The sequence below is a fragment of the Cimex lectularius genome, unplaced genomic scaffold (genome assembly GCF_000648675.2).
Source record: "Cimex lectularius strain Harlan isolate CLEC.00 unplaced genomic scaffold, Clec_2.1 scaffold132, whole genome shotgun sequence".
Lineage (NCBI taxonomy): Eukaryota > Metazoa > Arthropoda > Insecta > Hemiptera > Cimicidae > Cimex > Cimex lectularius.
The window spans coordinates 1211155-1238680 of NW_019392772.1; the positions used below are offsets into that span (position 1 = coordinate 1211155).

The 27526-nt window shown below is 35.2% G+C and overlaps 1 protein-coding gene across 2 annotated transcripts in view; it reads right to left on the reverse strand.

The window, feature by feature from the left end:
* Positions 1–27526, reverse strand: part of LOC106672074 — a 186244-nt gene that overhangs the window by 69797 nt on the left and 88921 nt on the right. For both annotated transcript variants that reach the window (XM_014403204.2, XM_014403202.2), the window contains exon 3: positions 4739–4806. The gene's annotated coding sequence lies outside the window, so the exon portion shown is untranslated. The remainder of the gene's footprint in view (positions 1–4738; positions 4807–27526) is intronic.

A 27526-nucleotide genomic window follows, 5' to 3' on the forward strand; every position in this document is an offset into this window, starting at 1 on the left:
TTCCACCAAACTTTGGATTCAATAAGGATCTATTTTAAGATTTATCCTCTTTTGTGACAATATGATAGGCTTCAATAGGGTTCGGAAGGGAATACATGGCTGTAAAAAGGAAAACGCCTCTCCCACTATTGGGGTTGTATGGAACACGTGTGCCTCCACCAAGGACCGGCCAAAAGGCACATAAGAAAATTATTATAAAGTTTTGCTGCTTAAGGGCCACTTTGAGGATCCCGTGAGTCTTTCTTGTAGTGTAGTCTTGTTCCTTTAATATTATCAGTTTTTCTTCCCAAGATATTTGTATTTTTATTTGTCCAGAAAGGAATAATATATTTTGTTTATTTAATTGTTATTTTTATTTATCGAAAGAGAATTATTTGTTTATTTTGAATTATATTATTTTCGTTTTAATTATTATTTCTTCATATAAAGTTGGAGGCATCGGCGAGATATCTAATAAAAAAGAATTGTGAGGAAGCCTAAAGAATGGAGAAGAGTAAAGAAGGTTTACATCCTGATGCTAGTAACCTGTTGTCTACATTAGAAGAAAAAACACCTAGGACCCAAAGAGAAAGGATCAACGAATTATAGGAACCTACGCTGGTTAAGCGAGAAAATTATGGGCAATTTAGTGAAAAGAATTGTCACTATCGCATACCAAAAGATCAATTTTCAATCGAGACAGATCAAGATCTTGATCAAGACGTTTGAGAAGTAGTTTGAAAATACTGTAACGAAAAAAGCCATTAGGAAATGAAAAATCAAATCGTCTCATTTGAGTGAAACTCATCCGGAGAGAAAATGGTAAGTGAATTTTCAGAGTCTAAATGTTTGACCTCCTCGAAAACCGTCAAAGGCTCGAAATGCCAGCTTGTAAGCACAGATGCTGGCGAAGTCAGGCAAAGTGCCTACTTATTACCCAGAATCAAAGTCAAGTTAGGAGTCAGAGAGCCAGATGGAGGCTGTATCAGAGGTCGTACCGTTTCAACGGAGAAACTTAGTGGATCAATCCATAGAAAGCTGGACAAATTACCAAAATGGGTACTTCGAGACGGCGAATCTTCTTTAGAATTTTTAAAAAATCTCTACCCTATCGTAATAAATGTATTTTATGCGGAGCGGCATCCAACATTATTTTCAATCCTTTGTATGTAGGGGCTTGGTCGAAATGAGAACGTTAGTGTCACAAGCGGGATTCGAACCAACGACTTTCGGCTAAGCGTGGGTAGCTAAAGAATAATTAATTCAAAGAAGTCAATAAGACCACTAAACACAAGCGGATTAATATTTTTAATATGGCACAGAATAAAAAAGATAAATAATGAAAAAAAACCCTTAAAATTTTACTTAATGAGTTTGTAAATCTGACATAATTATTCTCCTTAAAAGTTAAATACCTAATGCGAGCACACACATAACGTGAGAATTTAAGGGACTTCACGGACTCTTTAGCGCTGGTAGCAAACTTTTTTATGAGACGTAAGTAAAGAGGATTTGGCTTAAACAATAAAAAAAAATTTCATCCAAGGTGCTTGTTCCTCATGCGTTCTAAAATTGAAAATATACAGGAATTGTATATGGATATCGGCAGAATAAACACAACTTTCGGGAGAAAACAAGGGAGTCGACTAAATAATATAAAAAGAAGAAAACCTGTAATGAAAAAACAAAACAAAAGAAAATATGTTTCCTATTGAACGGTTGATTAAGGTTCCTCGTCTTCAGAAGAACGAATATCACCGAAAAAGTTAATGGGTCTAAGTATAAAATATTTAAAGAATCGTGATAAGATTTTAGCCGAGGAGTTTAGCCGCAATCTGCTTGGTTACAAACACCTCAGTATTGTCATTCTAGCAAATAACCCGAGCATAGATAAAACCTAGGTCAACGGAAATCCGATGGAACAACGATCTCCGTTCAAAAATATACCCAATAATTCCTTTTCTCCGTATTATCCACCTCTGTTTCCCATGTGGTACACCCGGACTCCATACATACGTCGTCCATATAAAAACTTCCATGAGGAAAGAAGGTCAGATTACAAGTCAGGGCGCTGACACACGGAGCGGTTTTGACCGAAGCGTTTACCGCTTCGGTTTTGCTAGGTTGTGACACACGCAGCGGTATGATGTGCGTTTTGGCCGAAGCGGTTTTGTTTTCTCTCAGTTATTAAATGTATCCTATAGCAGTGCATATAAGCATTGAACGTCGCAAGGTTTTGCAGTTTGTTTAACAAGTCCTGTTTAATAAATATATTGTTCTGTAACTNCAAAACCGACGCGTTGGGTCGTCTCCGCCACCGACCGACTCGGTTTGAAAACCGACAGGCGGTTACGACCGCTACGTCTGTCAGGTTAATGCAACAACAATGAACGACTCACCGCCTCGATTTTTCTCGCGATAAACGCTTCGGTCAAAACCGCTCCGTGTGTCATCGCCCTCAGGTGGATGGCAAAACCGGAGTCGAAACGGCCGAAGAAATTTTTCTTAGGTAAAAGGAAATGCCAATTGTTAAAAAAGGCGACAAAACGGATACTTTAACCAGTGTAAATATAGGACATTTCAAGGAGAAAACGAATGTTATGCGGCCATCTAACATAGTTAACGCGATGTATCAAAATGCACCATTCTATATTCCGTCAAGTTATTCAGAAGCCATGAAACAACAACCTCAGTCTTGGCCCACATCTTGTTGTTACAAAAAGTTTCTGATTTTGAAACGAGTACAATCCTAAATTAACTTGCTTATGCTAATCGTTTTCGAAATAAACGTGGAGGGCCATTTTGCTGTTACAAAAAGTATGCCCCCTCACGCGTTTTCCCTCAGAATAACTCAGAAATGGTCGATCCCATGAAAACCTTTCTCTCAGTAAAGTTGATATAAAATTAGATCTAAAATCGAATTGGGCAATAAAACTATAGGATTCTCATTTAAAATAACAACTTTAGTGCCATTTCCCAGCTAGATGAGAAAGTTATGCAAAATCTGTTACAACCACGCGATTCCAAATTAACTTGGGGTTGGTATAAGACAATTTTTTGCTAATGTTAATCGTTTCAGAATTAAATGGGTGGACTATCAAAGCTGATACACCTTGTATAATAAAATTAAAATTAATTAATCAATTATAACCTGTACGTCTTTGTGTCTTTAATGATTCATATAATTTACAACATCCTTCAAATATGACAATTTTGTATTATAACATCAGGTATTAGGCCAATTTGAAGGAAATAAAAACAGTCAGCTTTATTGTCCAAGCTTTGAGGAATATATCCCCTTCATCAGGACTTTGTTAACTATTATTAAAATTGTTGTTAATTTTTCTTTAAGGAGTTGGCTAAGGAAGAAGAAAAAATAATTTTTTTAAATATAAAACACTGTAATTTACGATGTTTTGGATTTCGTGGAGCTATCTTCATGGAATTATATTACTGTGGGCAGTCTTTTTGAGTGTGGGATGAAGAGAAAAATTATAAAAATTGTTATTTTTGCCGCAATTATGTTTTCCCCCTCAATTCGTCTCTCTCTCTCTCTCTCTCTCTCTCTCTCTCTCTCTCTCTCTCTTAATATCACACTGCCAAATGACATAAGTTGTTTTGTTGTACGTATTCAACAATGTTAGTATTTTTTTTAGTAAGGTTATTAGGTGTAAACAACTAAATGTCAAAAAATTAAAGTCACATGAATTTAGTTATGACCTTTTAATAATTATAATAAAACTTTATGATTTGCTTTCTTAACTGGATAAAGTGGCAAAATTAATTGTACCTTTTATCAATTTAGGGTTCATTAAGATTGTTTATGATTATTAAATGTGTATTACAATTAAAAACAAAGAATTTTGTTATGATTTATAACTGGTTTTAGGCAAAGAAACATATTTTATTCGATGGTATATCCGCGATAATAGGACTAACAAATCAAACGGGGGTGAAATTTATTTGGTTGGATGGCTTCCAAGACCACAATGAGTTGTTCATCGGCCGAAAAGATGATAAGCTTAGGGAAAAAATAATAGTGAAATGAACTGTAAAATGGCAGAACAAAACATACACTTTTCGTAAGTTTTTTTTAAATTATAAACTTTTCGATCGTATGAATGAACTTTGTCCCAATCAAGAGAGGATAATCCTTTTGCAAAGATCTTTTCACCATTTCAATTTGAGAAAATGACTCGAGATACGGGAAAATTTAAAAGTTATATACTGTGATGTATGACCCTACAAAGTAAATCTTTCCTTGGGAGGAGATAACCCTCGAAGTTGTTTTTTTTTAGATTGGAGCTGGGTTGAGGATTAGCTCTGGCTTTCAAGCTCCATTTCCTTCCAGAGTACTTAACCGGGATTGGTGGTTTTACGATAGGCCTTTAATCGTCGGAAAACCGTTGGCTAATGTGTTTTATAAGAATTTTTCAAATCGGTGGAAGCTATTTCACACACGCTGGCCGTGAATTCGCAATTGATCAAATGAAATATAAACGATTCACTATTCCATGGATGAATGGACGATAAAAGGGACCTTTTTTCCTTAGGCAGAGCTTCGTCCCACATTGAAATGGCGTCCGATTTATCTCTCCAAAGGGCCTAGTCATGAATTCAATATAATAATACGGCCTATTAATCATCGGCTTGACCCATAAATCTGACATCCCGGTAATTCGGCAATCATAACAACCACGGTGATTGGGCTTACATTGTTATTTATAGTATAAGCTAAAAGTTTGTTGAAATTATTTACCTTAGTCTGTATGGTCAATGTCGAAGGGTTCAGAGAGTTTGCGTGAAGTCCATTTGGCCATTTACTGCCTAAAACACACAAAAATGCAATTTCAAATTAAAATTGTTAAAAACTTACGTAAAAATAAACGTGGCATTTTATCATAAATCAGAAACCATTTTTATAATAACCGGCAAAGAAACCATAAATCTTATAAATCGTCTCTTAAAAATAACCAGATGTACAAAGTACCTTTAGAAAGTCGTTTCAATGCGCAGATTTATTTCAAATTTAATGCTATAACACCATTATTAATGGTAATGCTTATTGTTGAGGCGTTGGTCGGTCACGAGCAGTAAACTTAGCAGTGGCCGCGTCGGACTCTGCCCTGCTCCTTCTCGAAGAACGAGTATAGAGATAGGGATGAAAGAGGTGGCCATAAGGCCTTCTCGATCTATTGCGCTGCTCTAATTTTATAAATTATTGAATATCTTAAGGTTGTTAATCAACTTCCATTGCCTTGCCAGCGGCTCCTTAGTGCAGTATCTTGCTTTCAGCTTTTACTTTTTTGGTTGATCATAGACCAAAAATATAAAATGTGTTCTGCTGTCTCCTTTTCTTCTTGGCAGTAATTTCTTCTGTCCGGGAATCCAATCCGATGCATGTACCTTATTAGGCGGCACTGCCGTGTCCAGGAGTTCCTTTGAAATATTGCCGATGGCCCTTCTATAAATCTCTTCCCGTTCCTCATGCCTGGGTTATTGTACTGCAAGATTTTAGACTGGATTTTTAAACGTAACTTTTTTGTGGCATGGTGCTAGGCCATAATATGGCGCGGGCACGACCTCCGCGACTTTGGCCTTAAACTTTGGCCGGAAAAGACCAAATTTAACTGAACCTTGCCTACCTGGATGATTGTGTCCGAACTTGGCGTGATGCGAAATATGAGAATTGAGAGCTATTGAAGCAGCAATTTATTTTGTTCATGAACTAGCCTTCAAAGCAACGTTCACGAGAAAGAATGAAAAGTGAGAAAGAGAGAGGATAAAACAAAATGCGGTTGGGATAATATAAAACTTTGGGCAGAGGGGGCTTGAATTTCAGCAGGGAAATCGTTTGGGAGCTATCTGGGAAATAGAGAAAATTCAGAAGGGTGCAAGCTACAATTGAATGAGAACGAGAAAAACTGACGAAATAGGGCAAGGAAGATGGGCAAAACGATTTAGAACTGTAAACGAAATCCGCGCAATTTGGCGCGAACTATTACCCATTTTATAATTGTTAAGATTCTATTGAAAATTTTCTGCATTCTAATTATTTTAAGTGCAAAATAATGCACAAATATGTTTGAGCTTTGGTGTGCCCTAGGAATGACTATCAACTATCAATATTTCCTAACTATTGAACAATATGGTTAGGTTATTTCTGAAATGTCTCTAATTTTCTTCTTCCATACTATCAATAAAATTTAATTCAAAACACATTCCATTAAATAATCTTTAGTTTATTATATTCGAGATAATATTGAAAATCCTGTTCACAACCGTGAAATTTATCACTAATATTACGACAATTCAACGTTTATGAGCTTCGGTGTTTTCTGAAAATGATCTCAAATTATCAATATTTTTTTTCTGCTGAACATAGGTTTGTTAAATCGTCCAAACCATCAGCAAACTGGCAGGCGCATTGCTAAAATAATTAAATATTATTATATATATATGTGCAAGAGTTCACGCTAAAAAAATTTACATTTTGTTTTCTTAAGTTCTTTAATTCTTAGAAAACCAGAGGAACACTAATAATTTGACACTCTATACAATAATGGTAGAAAAAGTCCTTATTTGTCATATATAGAGGAAAATGTTAAAAGCGATTTTCATATAATTAAAAAGACAATTAACTATTGAAAAATTCATAACATTTTTAATTTTGTCAGGGATTGTTGCTGGTATTCGTGGAAAAATACTGTTCATTTTCTACTAATGAATTTCTACAGTGGCCAACTTTATACAAATTTTTCTCTATTTATGTTTTATTAAAATTTAAAAAATGAGTGGTGATTAGTGTTAGTCGATGATTATTCGTAAATCGTGAGATGCGGTCTGGTGTGATGTTGGTTTCAGAAAAACATTTTCTTTATCGTGCCAACGTTTCGATCTTTATTGAGATCATATTCAGTGCCTGAGATTTACAAACATTGTTTAAATAATGCAAATGCGCACGCAGAAAACGAACACTTTGACTGATACTTTGATTGAATATAAAAATATTTCTTGCATTGTATAAATTCACTTTTTTCCACATCCTACATGTATTTGTTAAATTTAAACAATGTTTGTAAATCCAGGCCCTGAAGATGATCTCAATAAAGATCGAAACGTTGGCTCGATAAAGAAAATGTTTTTCTGAAACCTACATCACACCAGACCGCATCTCATGATTTCCGAATAGTCATTTTTAAAAAATGAATTATTTTTCTATATTTTTAATTTATTATTTAAGAGATGTGGCTCATGCATGCTAATATCTAACATGCTTGAATTCTCATTCATACTCGGATGCACTTTTATTCTGAATTAAACATAATTCCAGTGTAAAATGTTTTCAACGACATTTTAATTAACAAAACTGTTATGATTTTATTATTTGCTTATATTCTTCTCATTTGTAATATTTTATGGGATACGATTTACATAGTTGGTCTGGTGTTGGATGGTCATCATGTTTTTGTCTAGTGTAATAACATGATCGTTTCCTAGATACGATTGACATGTTTGTATAAAAAATCATAAGATTTAAATTTTTAAAGAAAAATGGGTCTATATTTTTTCTCACTATTTCTTCATGTTTTAGTTCTTTGCCTTTCTGTCCTATCTTGATTCACTTCAAATCAGCACTGTTACAACAATAAATAGATCATATTAAACAAAAATACATTGAAGTAGTTATTCACGTCCAACGTAACGTGGCCACTCGTCAGTTTTATGAGAGAGGGAACAAATCCCGTAACCGGAGATAATAAAACTTCCTTCCAAGTAAAGGGCCGGCAGTATCGACTTTCTTCATTTCGGAGGAAGAAAAGTAGCCGACCCGAGTGAGAGAAATCTCACACGTTTCGCCCTTTTCCGGGTCGGAGAAAAAAATCGCCCGTCGCGGAACTTGTAATTTTGAGAATTTCTTTTCAAAAGGCCCATCGAGGACTCGCCCTTTCCCCAATACGGACGTCCATCGATAAACTTTTACGATGGGGGAGGGTCTCCCTTTTCCACCCTCACCCTTTTCAATGTTTAGGATATCTTCAACGTTTGTATAAAGAATGAAATACAGAGTATTAAATCGATGGTAAAATTCGAAAGACCTCAGGGTCGGAAAAAAATGACCTGAGTGGATCCTTGTTGGTGATAATGGGTTTGTCACAGAGGCGACTTTAATTATCTGAAAGGTTTTCTGTTTCATAATTCTGAGGATAGGGAAATAACTCTTTTCAAACAGTGTTGTTTTTCAAGAGATCCAGGTTAACAATCTCATTTAGAAAGAAATATGAAACGTCCCACCTCCAACTTTATAAAGTTGTGATGTAATCTTTTACATTGATAAAAGTTCAATTGAAAAAAACACGGCATGGTGGTTCTGGATAACAAATACCATAATAATAAGCAACCCACAGAATAATTGAGTATGAAATTAATGTTTATCGTTAATACAAAATAGTTAAATATTGTCTCTCACGTGGCACTAATGAGATCCTTGTCCCGTGGAAACAACAGCCGGGATTTCATCCCTTATTCACCACCTAACCCTGGCCCCTCTACGCTTCCTGACCCTGGGGTGATAAGGTCGAAGGATAAAAGTGCGAATTTCCGCTCAGCTTCCTTCAGGTATTACATATTACATATATGAATAGATGAAGTGCAAGCATTGACATCCTGTTTTTTTTGCAAAAATCCTGACCATGTAAGCAGAATTTACTTATTCTTTTCTAGTATTAGTTCACCGATAAGAAATATGTGTGGTGATTAGTGACCTTTAGTCGAAAATTATTGGGAAATCGTGAGATGTGGTCTGGTAGTTCTGTCTGATGTAGGTCTGTGGTCTGATGTAGGTTTCAGAAAAACATTTTCTTTATCGTGCCAACGTTTCGATCTTTATTGAGATCATCTTCAGGGCTCAAAGTGTTTGTTTTCTGCGTAATTGTGCCATTCTAGTGTGTCGTGTTGAGAGTTTAATTACGCAGAAAACAAACACTTTGGGCCCTGAAGATGATCTCACTAAAGATCGAAACGTTGGCACGATAAAGAAAATGTTTTTCTGAAACCTACATCACACCAGACCGCATCTCACGATTTCCCAATGATACGAAATATTTTGACAATTCGTTAATAAAGTTAGGTTGTTATGTAATTCACTGGTCATGTTTGACTGGTGCTATATGATTTTTATTTCGTTTTAATTGATTCCATAAAAATCGTGTTTCCATTTGTTTTAAATTATAAATCAAAGTTTCCTAATCTGAAAAAAGAGAATATATTCTTCGAAAGTAGATTTTTTAAAAATTGGGCTCATCTTTTTTTCTTTTTTTTTAATATACGGGTGACTGGCGACAAGTGTCGAAAATTTCAGGTGGTCCTACTCACTATATGGAACTAAAAACTTCTTATAAACCCCTGTACAAATTTAAACGGTAAAGAAGTAATTTCAAGTTTTGGGTGTTTTTAATTTTTCGACTTAGGTCCTCTAAATTGCTTATAAAATTCAGAATTGCTGACTGTAGAAGAATCTGGTTTGTGCCACCTGAAAAAAGTTAAATTTGCTGTAAGGAAACCTATTTGCATTTCAGAATTGATGAAAAAATTATTCACGAAAAATTCAGAAAAAACAAAAATGTTGAAATTTGGAATTTTTTGAAATATTGGAGTGGTAACTGTTAATAACTATAAACTCAAGTTATGGGCCTTCCACAAGCGCAATTGCAAAAGGTGGGTACACCCCTGGAAGCTAATTGGAGAACGTTTAAGGGAATTTTTAAGGCTCCAGAAGTTTGAAGTTATGAACAGTTACCAATCCAACATTAAAAAAAAAAAAAATCGAAATTTCAAGTTTTGTTTTTTCTGAATTTTTCGTGCAGATTTTTTTCATCAATTCTTCAATGCAAATAGATTACTATCGAATAATAATAAAAAAATATTTAAAAAACTCGTTCAAATTTTACTATATGTACTGCCGAAGCGAGTTTCACATTACAAAAGCTTGTAAAGCCTTGGCTCCTTAAAGAAAGCCTGTAGGCATACCACCAGATTTAAGAATGGTTCTCCGGCATATTAACGAGTTTCTGGTCCGCTGTTCCGCTTTTTAAAGAACGTGGTTTTTATATTGTATATAGTTATATTATCTGTTTATGTTTTTCTGAGAGCGTGTATGTAAGGGGCTGATAGGTCTATATAATGTCACTATCGCCCCTCCAGCTGTGTTTAGCGTCGATGGCGGAATATTATGAGAGTACTCCATCGACGGTAATTTAGAATATCTTATTACTTTACTACTGTGCGTAGATTGATGGAGGAATCGAGTACTCCACCGACTAACCAGAACGAGTGCAATGTGTAGAGGTGAGCATGTATTTATTTGTGCGATTGAATTAAGGATGTTGGTTTCGGCTAGATTATATTTTATTGGGGCTCAAATGACTTAGCTGTCGAAGGCCCCGAAAGGGAGAACCCAATTGGTTGGAAAGCGATGATCTCTTGGGTACCTGGTTTGATACGAGCGACCAAGCCGTATAACGGTGTAAGCTAACTCCCCTGAGGAGTAGTTGACCGTAGGATCGGTACATCGGGGAGTGACAAACCTTCGGGGTAAAAGCTCAATAAATAATTTGTAAACGTACATGGTTAAAAGTTTCGGTTGAACTTTGCAAACCAGGAAAACGAATTTTTATTATATTGTAACTGAAAATAATTCTCGAACCAGAAAGCCTTTGAAGAATTGAAATGTCAACAAAATTGGCATGTAATTTTGTAATGAAAGCCGAAAAATACAATCTGTATTGGACAAATATAATTATTTTGTACTCGTTAGTCTCAAATGACAATTAAAACGAAATAATAATGACAACTTAATTAAGTTTACCTTTTGTGAATTTAGTATAAAAAAACTTTAAAATATAATTTTATATGTTGGATGTGGAATCGGATAGGATAGAACATTTTATTATATTTAAGCATTACAAACATGCGTACACGACGGATGCAAATTTTGTTTACTCCCATATTTTTACATAAATATATTGCAATAAATTATCACTGCTAAAAATATTTACAATGAAAAATCATATATACAGTACACTAATATTAATAATATACCTAAGCTTTTGGGCCAAAGCCCGCGCAGGTGCGCCTTATGCAGAGAAGGGTTGCTCAATGTGCCCCACATAATAAAAGCGTGTCATGCTTTGCCTCCATACAAAGAGCGTGTAGGCATGCCGCCGGACTTCTAAGAGTTCGGAAGAGTTCTCGAACAAAGTAGCGAGTTTCAGAGTCCCCTTTCCGCTTTTTAGGGGAAATTGGGTTTTTTTACTGTATATAATATGTCTTATGTGTTGTGCCTATATGTTTTGTCTGAGTGCATGTATTTATTAGCGTGAATGGTGAGGGGTGAGGGTGAAATATAACGTCATCATCGCCCCTCGAATGTTGAGAGCGTAAGAGTGTGTGTTCGGGGTCGATGGCGGAATATTTATAAAAGTACTCCATCGACCCCAATCTAGATTAGTTTAAATATAGGTCGGTGGAGGAATATCAAGTACTCTCTTGACCAAACGGAATGAGTGTACTGTATGGATGTATTTATATGCATGGATGTATTTATTTGTATGAATGTAGTGTTTGAAAGGGTAAAAAGGATATATACTTAGTTGGGGGCTGAAATGACCCAGATGTCGGAAGCCCCAGTCAAAAAAGAAAAACCTAAATTTCGTAACAAATTATTTTTCTAAAATTATTATGATTATGTGTTTTATCCTAATTGGTTTGTTTATTATATAACCCAACATGTTACATTCAATGTACTCAACATAAAGTGAAATAAATTAGTATTTTTTTCATTATCCCATGTTTAATTCATATTTAATAAACCTATTAATTTCTTGCCTTTGTTGAGAAATTTGTGTTTTAACGACGAATATATAGGGCATTCCCATGTTATGTGTTCCAATGTGTCGTTCACCCTCAAATTGCAGATTGTGAAATTTGATATGTTGGGTTTATTTATTTAATTTTTAGTAAGTAGAACTTGATGCAATATATTAATTTGTTTGCCTATTTTGGTTCAGATGTAGATAAAATCTAAAATTTTCATTACTTTTAAAAAATTTAAATCTTAACAAAAATTTGCACATAAAATCAGATACACTATAGTGCCTATCAAGAACCTTTTACAAATTGTACCTCTCATCGTATATGCAATTAAAAATGAATAAAACTTTTCCCTTTGTGTTTGCTTAAGTTTTGGAAAAAATTGGTAAAATTGTGTGGTAATTACTGACCGTCAGTCAATGATTATTCGGAGATCGCGAGATGAGGTCTGGTGTGATGTAGGTTTTAGAAAAACGTTTTCTTTATCGTGCCAACGTTTCGATCTTTATTGAAATCATCTTCAGGGCCTTGTGTTATCTGCATTTCAACAAAAAAGTTTTATCGCATATGATAGCCGATGCGAGCTTCTTCATCACCACGCATTTCTACACGAGTAGAATGAAGAATATGGGATTCTATGAAGAAATTTCAACTACATATGGACACCAAGCAAAAAGTATTTTGAAGAACATCGCCAACAATGGAAGAAAGTCGCATCGGCTATCAATCAGAAAACTTTTTTGTTGAAATGCAGACAACACAAGGCCCTGAAGATGATCTCAATAAAGATCGAAACGTTGGCACGATAAAGAAATGTTTTTCTAAAACATACGTCACACCAGACCGCATCTCACGATCTCCGAATAATCATCGTAAAAACTGTTCAGAAACTTATATGAGGTTTACATTTACTATTTTTAAATATATATAGCTGGTAATGAAAAACCTTGTTGTAATGTTATGAACAAACCGTGGCCACAGGAATTATCCCGGGTTTCCGTTGCGCCTGAGGATATATAAAATCCAGGGAGGCGAGAGCTCCAATCCTGTCGATATAAATACTCGTAATAAACCGATCCCGGCGAACATGTAAAATGGCCTCCCCTCGATATTGATTGTTCGAATCAAAAACTTTCTGAGAACGAAATAATATCGTGACAAGTGGATGTCTGTCCAAATCGATGTGCCGAGCTTTGGAAATAATTGACGCGAAAGTTTTACTCCGGGTTGTAATACTTTTATCACGATAATTGCATATGCCAGATGGAATTTACCTTTAATAATTAATAGAATCCTTTGAAGATGGTTTATTAACTAGTTTTTGAGATAAGGGTTTTATGTATTGATTTTGTATTAAAAAATCTGGGATAAGGTCATTTCGAAAGAAAAGAAAACACTCCGTTCCTTTTTCCAGCTTTCAAGGAATATATTCCTTTCATTCCAACTTTGATACTAATAAATCACAAATATGAACATCCGTGTAGATCATGGAACAAGATCTAGAACTCCAATAAAAATACAACGCAATATTTTTTTTGCTACTTCAATATTTTAATTTTTTAGTTCGACTTTTTATTTGATAAAATCTTGTACGAACTATTAGCTACAGTTTAAAGCCGCTCCTCCTGCCCAAAACCCCATACAGAATCTAAATAACGAAAAATCTAAATGAAAGCCATTTGTATTTTCTTGTCGGCTGTCATTCAGAGATATCTCGAAATGATATTTAGTTTGAATTATGTAGGCATGGCGTTATGCAGGCATCTTCGGGTAGATTGTTCAATAGTTTCCAATAGTTGATGTACCACCTTGGTAGCAATGTTATCAGAGAAACCAATTCCGATCTATTATTGTGTATAAATATGTGGTGTTTAGTGAGCGTTACTTAATGATTAGTTAGACATCGTGAGATGCGGTCTGGTGTGACGTAGGTTGTAGAAAAACATTTTCTTTACCGTGCCAACGTTTCGATCTTTATTGAGGCACTCTGAACACGACAATAATGACACATCTACACAGAAAACAAACACTTTGAGCCCTGAAGATGATCTCAATAAAGATGGAAACGTGGCCACGATAATGAAAATGTTTTTCTAAACGTACGTCACACCATCTCATCTCGCGATCTCCAAATAATTCTTGTATATAAAATAAATGAGACTAGATATCATAAAAAGTATTGGGGTAAGATGTTATAACCTCCCTCCACCTAAAAAATCTAACACCCATGCGGTTTTATTGTTCTTAAAATTAATTATCTTATAGCTTAAAGCATACATTTTACCTTTTAAACGCTTCTATTTAGTAGTTCGTTGAAATTGATCAAATTTGATAAAATCTATGATTTTTTTTTTTTAAAAGCCCATTTGTAAGTATGTCGGATTCGAATGCAGGGCCGCTGGATTCGAACCCGGGACCTTTACCTTACAGTGATGAGCGCCGTGTCAAAGACTAAACCTTGCGGCCACCGACGCCCCCCCTCTTGATATTCAATCGTACTTCTACAATTCTTCTATTTTTCTTTTGACTAGATATCATAAAAGTATTGGGATAGACGTTATAACCTCCCTCGACCTAAAAAATCTAAAACCTATGCATTTTTATTGTTCTTAAAATTAATTATCTTATAGCTAAAGCCTACATTTTATGTTTTAAATGCTTCAATTTAGTCGTTCGTTGAATTTAGAAAAATATCAAATTTAATAAAATCTATGAATCTTGCTATTCATTCGTACTTCTACAATTCTTCTATTCTTCTTTTGATTTTATTAATTAGAATTATTATTATAAAATTAATTTAAAATGTACATCGGTCTGTATCTAGGGAAGAAAAGGTCATAATTACCAGGTTGCGCATAGGTCATACCAATATCGCACATCCACCTTCTAATGGTGGAGAAACCACGCAGGTGCTCGCAGTAGTTAATAAAGAGTGTGGATAACTTATCACAGTAAAGCACATAATAAAATGCTACAACGAACTAAATCTGCAAACAGAAATTTGACATCCCTAATGACGGCTTTGGGGTACGCCAGCAGGCACAGCTATCTGACCCAAAATATTTTTGCATATAGATTGATTGTATCTTTATTTTTATAATAAGTGTTATTTATTGGAACGAATGTATTTATTAGCGTGAATGGAGGGGCTTACTCCCAATAACACCGAGGATTATTCAGCAATCTAGGGTTAAGTGAATATATGCGAGAATTTAAGTTATTACTGTAAATGAAGAGGCTTATTTCCAATTACCCCGAGAAATATTGTACTTTGTGGTAGTGGGAGTGAATGTGTGAAGTTAATTTATTAATGTGAATGAAGGGTCACCAATCACCCCGAGGAATATCAAGTTCTCTGAGGTAGTACGAATGAAGTCCGGTGTGTGAAAATAATTTGTTAGGATTAATGGCGAGGCTTATCTCAACTATATAGAAGAATGTGGAGTATTCTGTGTTGGTGTGAATGAATGTCTGGATGTAATTTGTAGAGATATGTACATTTCATGTACATGAAATTTAAGGTAACGGACGACGTTTTCGATTGGAATAGAAATAAAATTTTAATTGACTGGGCGAAGAGTGAGGGTAAAGTTTATGCTGTTCAATTTAGGGTTGTTTAGTCTATAGCTCTAGTTTGTAAGCACCCCTCCTCGGTGAGTAGAGGTCAATATGTAGGTAAAATATGCCCATTGATCGGGCTCAACTTTCTTTTCTTTTAGTACATACAATCAGTGAAAAAGCTAAACTGTCTCATAAAGCTTTTGTAGAGCTTATACTATTATAACAGTATACATTAAAAAAATGTGATATGTCGTTTGGTAGGTGAAATTAACAAATTTATCTAAACTATTGGTATCTGCGTCAGGAAGCTCTTGACATAATTAGGACAATAGCAATAGAATTTTATTGCCTTTTTTAAATTGTTCAAAACTACATTAAAAATTTCAGATTCTGTGTAGCTTTAGACAATTCCAATACGGTGTGTTTTTATATAAAAAATAATAATAGTAGCACTGGTTAAAAAGGGGAAAATTAAAAATTCAATTAAATAAACCATGACAAATTTAAGTAATGTTGATTTTTAAACCTAAATTTAACCCACCACAATCAGTTCACGATAAATTGAAATTACGGAGTTCTGGACAAAAACCTCATTATCTCAGGATATCGGAAAGAAGTTTCGGAATGCGCGAAAATATAGGGCATGACATTTAAACGACTTTTTAAAATTATAACAACACTAGCAGATTCTACGAAAAAAATTATATTTGGAACCATGCTTAGTTTTACAATATAAATAAAATAAGAAGCGTAATAATAAAATGCCACGCCTTTTATAAAAATTCACGATATATAGTCATTCCAAGAATAAATAAGAATTAACTATAATTTGGAATACAATAATTATTAATTTAACAATAATTTACAATAATTAATAATAATTAAGAATTGTTGATGTATAAAACGGTCCAATTAAATGACACTCAATGACTTCTGTTATCTTTGCCAACCGACAAAACTTCACCAGCAAATTTAATTCAAAGTCAACAAGGAAATTGTGCCAAGTGATCGGATTTTTAATATAAAACGGAATCTTTCCTTTTCTTTTGATACAAATAATAAGTCGAAATGGCGAACGATTAAAAAAGAATTCCATTGACATTGACTATCTGACAACAACTTTATTATTCCATTTGGTGAATTCGGTTTTGACGTATAATCTTTCATATTCGGACATCCCTGATGAAAAATATCCGAGAGAGATTAGATTTTGTGAAAGGGAGTAGTACAATAAAAAGCTCATTGCTTTCTCTTATTGCCAGAACTGGACTGAAATAAAGTTGTAATCATTAATCATATGTTCTCGGTAACTGTCCTTATAATATTATATAAGAGGCAACATGTGGTCGTTAGAAAAATATAAAATGTCTGCTATGACTCATATTTCCCTTGAGATTTATCCCAGTTTGACTTGTGTGCATGTAACAGAAGAAAAATTTATCCTTACTAACGCTGTCCGCTCTAAAACATGCTTTTGTGGACTATGTATTAACATGGGGGCTTAATCAGCGACGGGTTATCATCTAGCTGTAGATATAAATGAAATACTGGGTTCATTTATGAAGAAAGATAAGTTATGGCGAACAGTTCTACCGTGCCAACGTTTCACACGCTAAACCGAAATAAAAAATTTTTGACCAATTTTGGCGGTTGAGACGAACGGAATTATGAAATTGAACAAATATTAAAGTTAACTCACATTTCAGTAAAAAATAAGAGTATGAAACACTAAATCTCTCTCTTCATAGAAAAAACATACAACGATTTCTTGATTAGGTAAAGTTTGCCGAGTTAAATGGAATGAATAAGTCATAAAGTTTAAATTTATTATGAATTTCGCCGGACGTGTTACGTGCGGTGTTTATATTTAGTACAAACAAGCGGTGTGGGTGGTAGGAAAACGCTTTTTTATTCGCCCAAAGTTTAGGATTGTTTAAGCAAGGGGAATACACAAACGATATATTAAATTTTATATCAAATGAAATAAACTGGTGAAATGTACCCTTTCTTCCATCACTCTCACCCCTCAATATTATCACTTTAGTCAAGCCACTTAGTCATCTATCTACAAGTTTTAATTATTTATATTTATTATTCAATATACAGTATTAATTATTAAACAACATTTGTCCATCATCCATATATTTGTCCATTTGTCTATGGTTATGGCCATTTATCCAAAATCCTTTTTTTCCATCATGGAAAATTTAGTGCACTTTTTATTTATTTACAGAGTAATTCAATGAACCTCACATTCGGCCAATAAAAATGTACAATATATTTAATTTCACACCCTATTTATATTTATGTTTTTATTTATCTTTATTTATGTATTTATGTATGTCTCGAAACAATAGCATAAAACATTGACCAAAGAATAGCGTTTAGAATGGGTTATCCGCAGTGCGGTCGTCCGTGTTAATCCCTGGTACGCCTTTTGTGTCGATTTGTTTTAAACATAAGCCGTCCCTAAACTTTAAACATCAAATTTTCAGTCTTCATGACCAACAGACACACTTTTCAATTTGGTTCCGTAGGAATTTTGTAGCTAAAGCACATTATAAGCAAAATATATGCAGTTTTCAGATGTTTCATTACAGAGAACAATTGATTCATGATGAGTTTTAATCAGTTAGTTTAACATGGTCGGTGATATTGAATTACTATAAATTGCCAAAAATCAATCAAAGCCGGCCAAAAAAGTTTCTATTTTTACATACTTGCCTCAGATGCATTTCATAATATGGATTGAATTAAAGAAAAAGCATGTTGAGGATCATGTTTTGATGATGGTAGAATGGGGGTTGTTTTGCACATTTATCTTATTACGATCAGGTGGGCTCCTAACTCTGAGCGGTTTCTCAGCAGCTAGAAAGAATATGTGATATTTCAATAGAAAACCTTTGATTATCTGGAAAGCTGTTACCAATTGTTGGCGGCGAAATTTAGAGAAATACAATAGTTAGGACCGTCTTGTTTAATCTCTTACACATCCAAGAATTCGCGCTATCTGATGGCTTTAGAGATTTCCCGGTTTTATACATACAGTATTCTTTTTCAAGTGGGAAAATACACTATCCTATTCAAAATGGTTGAATTGGCAAGTCTGCACTTCAGGGTCGATCCTGAGAAACTGAAAACTATGAATAAGCAAAAACATTAGCCGCTGCGACTCTGTAGAAATGGGAACATCGTTAGACTTCTTCTCAAAAAGGAGGTCATACACATTCATTGACACGTATCCATCCATTCCCAAGAGGGAAACATCATCCATTTTCCTAAACCAGTTAAACCCGCTCATAATGCATCTTCCTACGTCCAATTAGCCTGCTTCTCTCTTGTCGAATATAATTAAAAAGATTCTCCAAAACGATTGACCTCTGCTCTCAATTTTTTCAAATCTCCCAAACCACTTATTTGGTTTTCACTCTTAACACTACAACGCAGCAGGGTTCCTCCATTGAGCGTCAGGAATACTGTATGGGGACCTTCAGGTCGGTACCTATAATCGATCTCGCGTGGCATGATGTTCTCCTATACAAACTCAACCACGTTATTTCAAACAACTTAGAGTCAATCCTTCTCTCCTACCTCACAGGACGATTCTTCTTCCAAGGGTCAGTCTACTCCGACTACTGTAGGCGGGAGCGGGATTGCCGTAGGGCAGTTTTCGGCCCAAACCAATACCTCTCTACACCTCAGATATCCGAACTACACCCAACTCCCTCGTTTCAGTCTTTGTAGACAACACAGCCGTGATTTTATCTGATCCCGATCCTGCAATTGCTCGGAGCAGTTCCAAGCATACACAGAATTGAACAAACTTTGTAAGATAAAAATTATCGAAAACAAATGCACCAATATTATGTTTACCTCCGCACAATATTGCTGAAAAACATTTTTATTCCTAAAATCGGCTCCGCACGCCGCATTGGGTTCTATCTTGACTCACGCTTAACCTGGATACAAATAAAAAGACAGGAAATGAAAAGACGTTACGGACTTTTTTATAAACTATTTGGACGCAAATCTAACATGACACAAAGTAAACTAACACTCAATAAAGCACTACTTAAACGGATTTGAGTATCTTCCAAAACTATTGGGTACCGCTAAATCTGCCAATACCAACCATTCAGTACTTCCAATTCAAAAATCTCAGAATCGTACTCAACGCTCCCTACAGCGCCTCCAATACCACCCACCACAACTTCTACAAAATACCATTTGTAAATACCCGAACCAAATATTTTAAGTTCCACGATAAACTCTCTACCCACTTCGGCCCATTAGCCCAATCTATGTCCAACAAAATTAATTACTTTAATCACATCAGACGGCTAAAGGTGAGAGAGCCCCGGAATCTCCTTCTCTGGAAAGTTGGGGAAAAAATGGTTGCTAACTCCACTCAAGACATAGTGAATGGCAAATATGTGTAATAAAATATGTAACCCAGAAAAATGCTTCTGAATAGAACTAGAACCTCGTGTACTGCTCAAACGTGAAAGGGGAGAGCCTGGGAGATTCTTGGTGACGGCCAGTGGTATGTGGCCTCAACAAAGTAATTTGGTGTCTGATGATAAAATGCTTAAGCATGAGAACTTTGTGGCATCTACACTCTTTGATAACCTTTATAAGAAAGGATTGTTTCAAATTAAAACTCTTTATTTCAGTTGATGTACTATAATAAAAATATCTTGGAGTTTGTTAAAAACAATTGAACAATACTTAAAATTCTTATCTATTTTTATTTATTGATAAAGGTAAACGTTTAAAATGTTACACGTTATTTTATAATTAATGCGTTATTTTAATATGTTTATTATTTATAAACAAAATGCATGTAATATTTGTATAGAGCATATTTAACAAATAATCCATTACATTTAGTAGCCTATTGACTAAATTACTTCTTTCAATTAATTAATCTTTTTATGCAAGGTTTTGATCGAAATGAAAAAGCAAAAGGAAGAGAAAATTCAAAAGGATGTAGGTTGAGATGGGGATTGGTGTCCGAGGATCGAAGTCTCGAAAGCTCAAATGGTTAGAGCGGCGACGTATTGAGCCGAAGGTCGTGGGTTCGAATCCCGCTCGTGACACTAACTTTTTCATTTCAACAAAAATCTTTCATAGAAAGATTAATACTTAAGTTTAATAAAGAAAAACAAGCACACATAAGTAATACATGCATCCTATGTGTTCCTTTCTCGTTTCTTAAGCTTTGCTCCCACAGCGTGTGGCTAGGCAAGCCTGGTCTGAAGTTTGGTTGTATATATCTATGTATCTATGTATCTATCTATGTATCTATATCTCACGCCGTGGGAACGTAAAGTCGACATTGTTCGAGGTGGCTCGATCTTTCCTGGTAAATACATCACCAATGAAGGCTTGAGGCTCGACGGATGTCAAGCTCGAGCATCCGTTCCCAAGATCTGTTGCGGTTTAAACAGTTTATTCTAAACTGAATTCATCAACATCTATAAATCATAGTAGGGCACGGTACTATAAATAAAAACGGAATTCATTAAAAAAAATTACGCATTCGCTCGAGATTCGCCATGCCACGAGCCTTACCGCGTCGTGGGGACGGTTTGCGGTCAGACAAGGTTTTAGATACGATGAGATGGACGACCGATCATAAAACGGTTACTGATTTATTACATACGTTTTTCCTTATCGTCCAACCAGATCTGATTAATTCTCATATCCAACTATATTCCATTACTACGCACGTATTTGAAATTCAAGAGACTAAATTAATATCCATTGTGGTTTGTACAACCAAGATATAATGCAGTAATCAGATGCGTTCACAAAGCCGAAAATAACAAATGCGTCACAAAGCCGAAATTAACAAATGTGGTTTCATGACATTATTGGGCTCCGGTGCATTTCTAATGATCTGATTGATTTCTCTATGATGATTTCTGTTTGAAAATTAACTTAAACGTATTCACACGCTCAAGAGAAATATTGACGTTGAAACAGTTTGTGTTTTAATGAGAAGATGAGATTGGAAACTGAACACAAAATGTGTAATGGCTTTGCTATGGACCCCATCCATTTAATCGCGATTCGAACTTCTCCATTAAGCTAATATTTCTCAGGTAACCGCCATTTACCTGATAATATATTCGACATAACTCCTACTGCATAATTTCGCTTCAAATTACAAGATGATAGGGATAAATTTGTATCAAACCAAAGTGCGTGAAAATCCGGAATTTCTTACTTTAAACAAAATTTAGATACCTGTTAAACGGAAAAAACCTTTCTCCAATGGTGCCGTTTAACAGAGGGAATGTAAAGAGGGGGCAGAGATGACATTCGTGTTCAAATAGACGGGAGTTGAGTGAGCCATCATTCGCAAATAAAGATTTTCTTTGGAGTGGGTCGTCGAGAGAAAAGCGAAAGCACTTGACAAGTTAAACGTCAAAAAATAATACCTTTTTACGAGGAAAAATGTTTTAACGAGTAAAACATTTTTTTACATATTGACATTTCTCCAACTACAATATAAGAGCTGGAAGCTCAAGTGGCTAGAGCAGCGGCGTATTGAACCGAAGATCGTGGGTTCGAATCCCGCTCCTGACACTAGCTGTTTCATTTCAACCAAAACCTTATATAAAAAGGTTGATTAATTGAAAGAATTAATTTTTATAATTTATCTCATAGTTAGAATAAAAATATACTAGGAAGATTTTTTTCAGAGACGTAAAATTAATAAAACAAAAGATAACCCAGATAGAAAAAATAACACAATGCTGAGGGTTATATTAAACTACAAAGACAATTGATGATCTTAAAAAATTTCATAAGAAAATTGTAATAGGCGACCCCCCACAAACTGAATGTCTCAAAATATTATTACAAAAAGAATGTTACGATATCAATGTAAATAAGAAAATAAAATGGAAATACACGTTATAAAAAAAGATCCATTGGATTTTTTCCAATCTTCTATTCGAGTAAGAAAACATTATTTGCCCAACTTCTTCAAACATGATTCACACCATGGTGTAATCTTTTCTAAAGAAGATTTTATATGGGCAACACCAGGGCAGGATAACATTGCTCGTAACTTTTAAAAATAGAAAGTGGCTGGCGACTGCAATCAAAAATAGATTGCCGTTATTCTTAGATGAAAATCAACCTTTTGAAAATGCCAGTAATTTTCCACAATGAATCAATTCCTGGTTGACATTCATTGAAATAATCAAGAGATTCGAGATAAAAGTCTGTAGCGATAATGCAGAAAAACAGCACTGAAGAGGATAGGCGATGACCTCAGCTGTTTGTCGGCCCATAAACGTCCCATATTATATTTATATGTAGCGATAATAGACTACCACAAATCAAAGCTGAAACATGCAGTGGCAAAAATTTAAATAAGATAAATGACCTGGGACATCGCCTGTAACTTAATTATAAAGTTTTTCACGACTTTAAACTTATTTAAACTTTTTCATAGTCTTGTACAAAAAAATAACGAACGATAAAGTTAAAGAAAAATCAGTATCAAATCACCATTCAGTATAAGTCAATGTCACGAGCGGGATTCGAACCCACGACCTTCGGCTAGATACGCCGCCTCTTTACCACCTGAGCTATCGTGACTTCGATCCACTCGGTCACTAACTTCCCATCTCAACCCCACCTTTTGAATTTTCCCTCTTTTTGCCATTTTTCAAATGTTGTGTAATCTATTTGATTCTCGGTGACAATTGAAATGGCCACGCAGAGCTTTAGTGAAGCTTCATTTGTAGTGTTAGGGTAAATTAAATAAAATAAATTCCACCAAAAACTATTTATTGGACAATTCTTTCTATAATAAAAAAAGTAAACAAATAAACAAATAGTTTCCTATAATTAAAAAAATAATAAAAATAAATAAACAAATACTTTCTTAATTATAAAGCCAAATATATTTAATTATTTAAAAAAAAAACGAGCTTTGTCTACATACAAAAAAAAAAAAAAAAATATAAACTAATTCTCTTCTGGCCAAAACTATGAGCTCATATAATTTTGAAAAATTATACTTCGTACGAACGATATAAAAAAATAATTTACACACTTCTTCTTTTCTGGTTTGCGCAGACTCTTACAGGCCACTTCTCTCATCCTTTCTGTTTCTCGCACGAAACCCGACTCCCCACCATTCCTCATAGAGCCTCTTCCTTTTCCAATTGTCTCGCATTTAACGATGGGATATTCGAGCCGTAGGGTTTGGCGACAATTTGAAAGTTCGCCGCCATACATTTTAACATACTCAGTTCACTAGTTTTCGTGGTCCGCTTGACAAATTAATATCTTTCAATTGGTGGTAGAGTAGCGGCGTATCTAGCCGAAAGTCGTGGGTTCGAATCCCGCTCGTGACATTGACTTTTTATCTCAACTAAAAACCTTAATTAATTGAAAGATATTAATTGGTCAAACGGAACACGAAAACTAGTGAATTCAGTGTATGTTTAAAAATTTAAAAAAAAATTATAACCTTGCTTGCATGCATGCACATCGCAAATTATTTTTGTGCTATATACATCGGACCCGACTAACATTTCGGTCAGCACCCGGAAATCATGTGTTATAAGAAACCAACTTACACTAGCACTCAATCTGTTGTCGAGGATTCTCGAGGTCATCGCTGTTTGAGACATCATGAGTTATTTGGATGGATGGTAGTGAAGAGGGCTTGAGAGGTAGGGGTTACAAAGAGTTGAAAGAATGGAATTTTTACCTAAGGTTAACGTCATTGTAGATAGTGAGGTTAGAAAAGTAGTAAAGAGCTTGAAGAATTATTCTGACGACTTTTCATTGGAATGCTTGTATTAGTGATGACTTGGTGGCATACCTCAGTTCCACTTCTATGTTCTTTTAGGTCAAAGTAATAGTTTGAACAGTGTTTGTTAGTTCTTTCGCCATGGCTGATTTTGGCTTAAATGTAGTTGTCTGTTTAGTTCTTGTCGCCTGGGTCTTGTGCGTGGATTTCACGTCACTCTAAGTACTGTATAAATATAGTCCTAAATAGAACTTGTGTATCTGTAGTTCCTTGCTTTTAACGTAAATAAATGGACATTGCTTTTTATTTAACTTGAAAGCAATTTGGGCCAGTTTGTCCTAGTTCAGTTTTATTTTCCACATATTGCACCGTCCTTCGATGTGCTCGAGAGATTAGAGGTTACTTATTTCGTTGATGTCGTATGAACCTATTTTCTTATTCAATTTGTGCCCATTTATCATTATTTATTTTTATCCAAGTTACGCGCATTATTGCAGGAATACTGTTGTACCTTGTTGTAGGAAAAACGACAAAAATTGAATCATTGCAATAAAGAGAGGTGGCAGCACTATAGCGCCACATAAAACGAAATTTTAGTTAATTAATTTTTTCTTTTATTAACGATAAATAACATCTGGATAATGTCATGGAACAGATAATTTCTTTTTTCGATTGAGGAAACCTTGAATATTAAATTTATTTTGTCTTCTTGGTCAGATTCACAATATTTGCTCTCAACAATATGTCTCTGAAATAAATAAATATGAGAGTTAAAAAAATTAACTTAAATAAGACATTGTAATTTTCCTTTAAACTCTACTTAGAAATTTGGACGTAGTAATAAAAGTTAGATTTTATTATTATTCAGAAATCGTGAGATCCGGTCTGGTGTGATGTAGGTTTCAGAAAAACATTTTATTTATCGTGCCAACGTTTCGATCTTTATGGAGATCATCTTCAGAGCTCAAAGTGTTTGTCTTCTGTGTAATTGTGCCATTCTTGCGTGTCGTGTTGACGTTGGCACGATAAAGAAAATGTTTTTCTGAAACCTTCCATCCAAATCTTGGGACAACCACCGCGGTACGACGCCCGTTGCTAAAAGTACAATAAAAGATAGGATTAAAATAAAACGGTAGCGTTGGTGGATCAAGTCGGGAGGGAAGCTCTCGCGTATCAAAAGCACTGTCGAAAGGTGGCCCTCGGAGGACCTGACTCGTAGAAGAATGGTCATCTTCACCAGATTAAGAATGTCATGCAAGGTAGACACACGGACATTTACTTTTCGGCCAAAGCCCGTGTAAGTGTCCGGCGTTCAGAAAAAAGTTGCTCGGTGTGTCCAATGAGAGGGCTTAGGAATGCTACTCGATATGAGAGTCGTGCTTGTGTAAGGTAGCGAGTATCCGGGTCGCCTCTTCTGTTTCTTGAACAAACATGGCTATTTTACTGTGTATTTCGATGTTATCGGGTTGTCCGGAAAATAATGCAGGATTTTAAGTTTTCATTAAAAAAAATCTATATAAAATATTCTGTTTACGTTTACAGGATTACTTCTTCCAAATGATATTGTTTGTTTACCTCTGTAGCATTCCGCTACTTGGAAATAATTCAGTCATCCTTATAATGTCAAAGCGAGAATTTCGTACGATTTTCTTTTACGAGTTTAAACTCGGCCGAAGCGGAGCCCAAACGGCTAGAAACATTAACCAAGTCTGGGGCGAGGGTTGTGTTAATGAGTGCACTGTGCAAAGGTGGTTTAAAAAATTTCGGGAGGGAGATTTCAGCCTTGAAGATGAAGAAGGTCGTGGAAGGCCTTCCTCTCTTAATGATGATGTTCTGCGATCAGTGGTGGAAGAAAACCCCAAAACAACTGTTCGAGAACTTGCAGAGCAACTCAAAGTCAGTAAAACGACCGTCGCTGACCACCTCAAGGCGATTGGAAAAGTGAAAAAACTCGAAAATTGGGTTCCACACTCATTAAACGATCGCCAAAAAAATCAGCGCTTTGATGTTTGTGCATCACTTCTTTGTCGAAACAAAAATGACCCATTTCTGGCCAGAATTGTTACATGTGACGAAAAGTGGATTCTCTACGATAACACTAGACGTTCTGGACAGTGGCTCGACAAAGGAGAAGCTCCAATACATTTTCCAAAGCCCCCAACTCATCAAAAAAAGGTAATGGTTACGGTATGGTGGGCTTCATTTGGTTTAATACACTACAGCTTCTTAAATCCTGGCGAAACCATCAATGCTGAATCATACTGTAACCAAATTAATACCATGCATCAGAAATTGGCAGTAATGAAGCCCTCTTTGGTCAATCGGAAAGGGCCCATTTTGTTGCATGACAACGCTCGACCACATGTGTCACGTGTAACGTCACAAAAATTATTGGAGCTTGGCTATGAAACTTTGCCTCACCCACCCTACTCTCCGGACCTCTCGCCTACTGACTACCATTTTTTTAGACACCTGGACCACTACTTACAACACATAATATTCAAAAATCAAACGGAACTGGAAAATGCATTTATTGACTTTATCAATTCTAAAAATTCTGAATTCTACTCAGACGGAATTAATAAGTTACCAACACGTTGGGAGAAATGTATTGAGAGTATGGGAAATTATTTTGATTAAAGAACATTGCTTTAAAGTAACTAGTTTCTTTTTTTTTGTTTAATACCAAAATCCTGCATTATTTTCCGGACAACCCAATAGTTTTGTGTCCCTTTTGTGCTGAGAGTGAATTTAGCGGCATGAACAACCACATCGACCCCGTTTAGTTATATACTATGTGTAAAGGGTAATGGAAGAATATCGAGTACACCACTGTAAGTAAGAATGTATTTAAGGGTGTCAGTGGATGTGTGAATGGACTAAGGAACTAATTACATTGGTGGTTGAAATCACCTAGCTTTTGATAGCATATGACCTCGACGGGTACACGGATAAGACCATGGTCTGACCATGGACTGCCAACACAAAAATGGGTGATTTTCAAGACCTGCCGGTAATTTATTGTAAATTACAAAAGCTGAAATTACGGGTCGACTGCGAGAATTGATTGGCTCAACCCTGTACAAGCGCGTAAACATTGGAGCTTATATAAATCAATTATCAATAAAATACATCGATATTTATGAGAAAAACATTGAAATGAGGGATCAAATTTTCTTTACGTTTAAAAACACACACTAACGCCCGAGATATTCCAAATAAAAAAATTTATTGCTAAATTCTGGACACATTTTGCCATTTTTTTGAAAATGAGAATGAGCCTAATCAACGGCGCCTGATTGAAAAATCAATAGAAACGCGATCACTAACAAC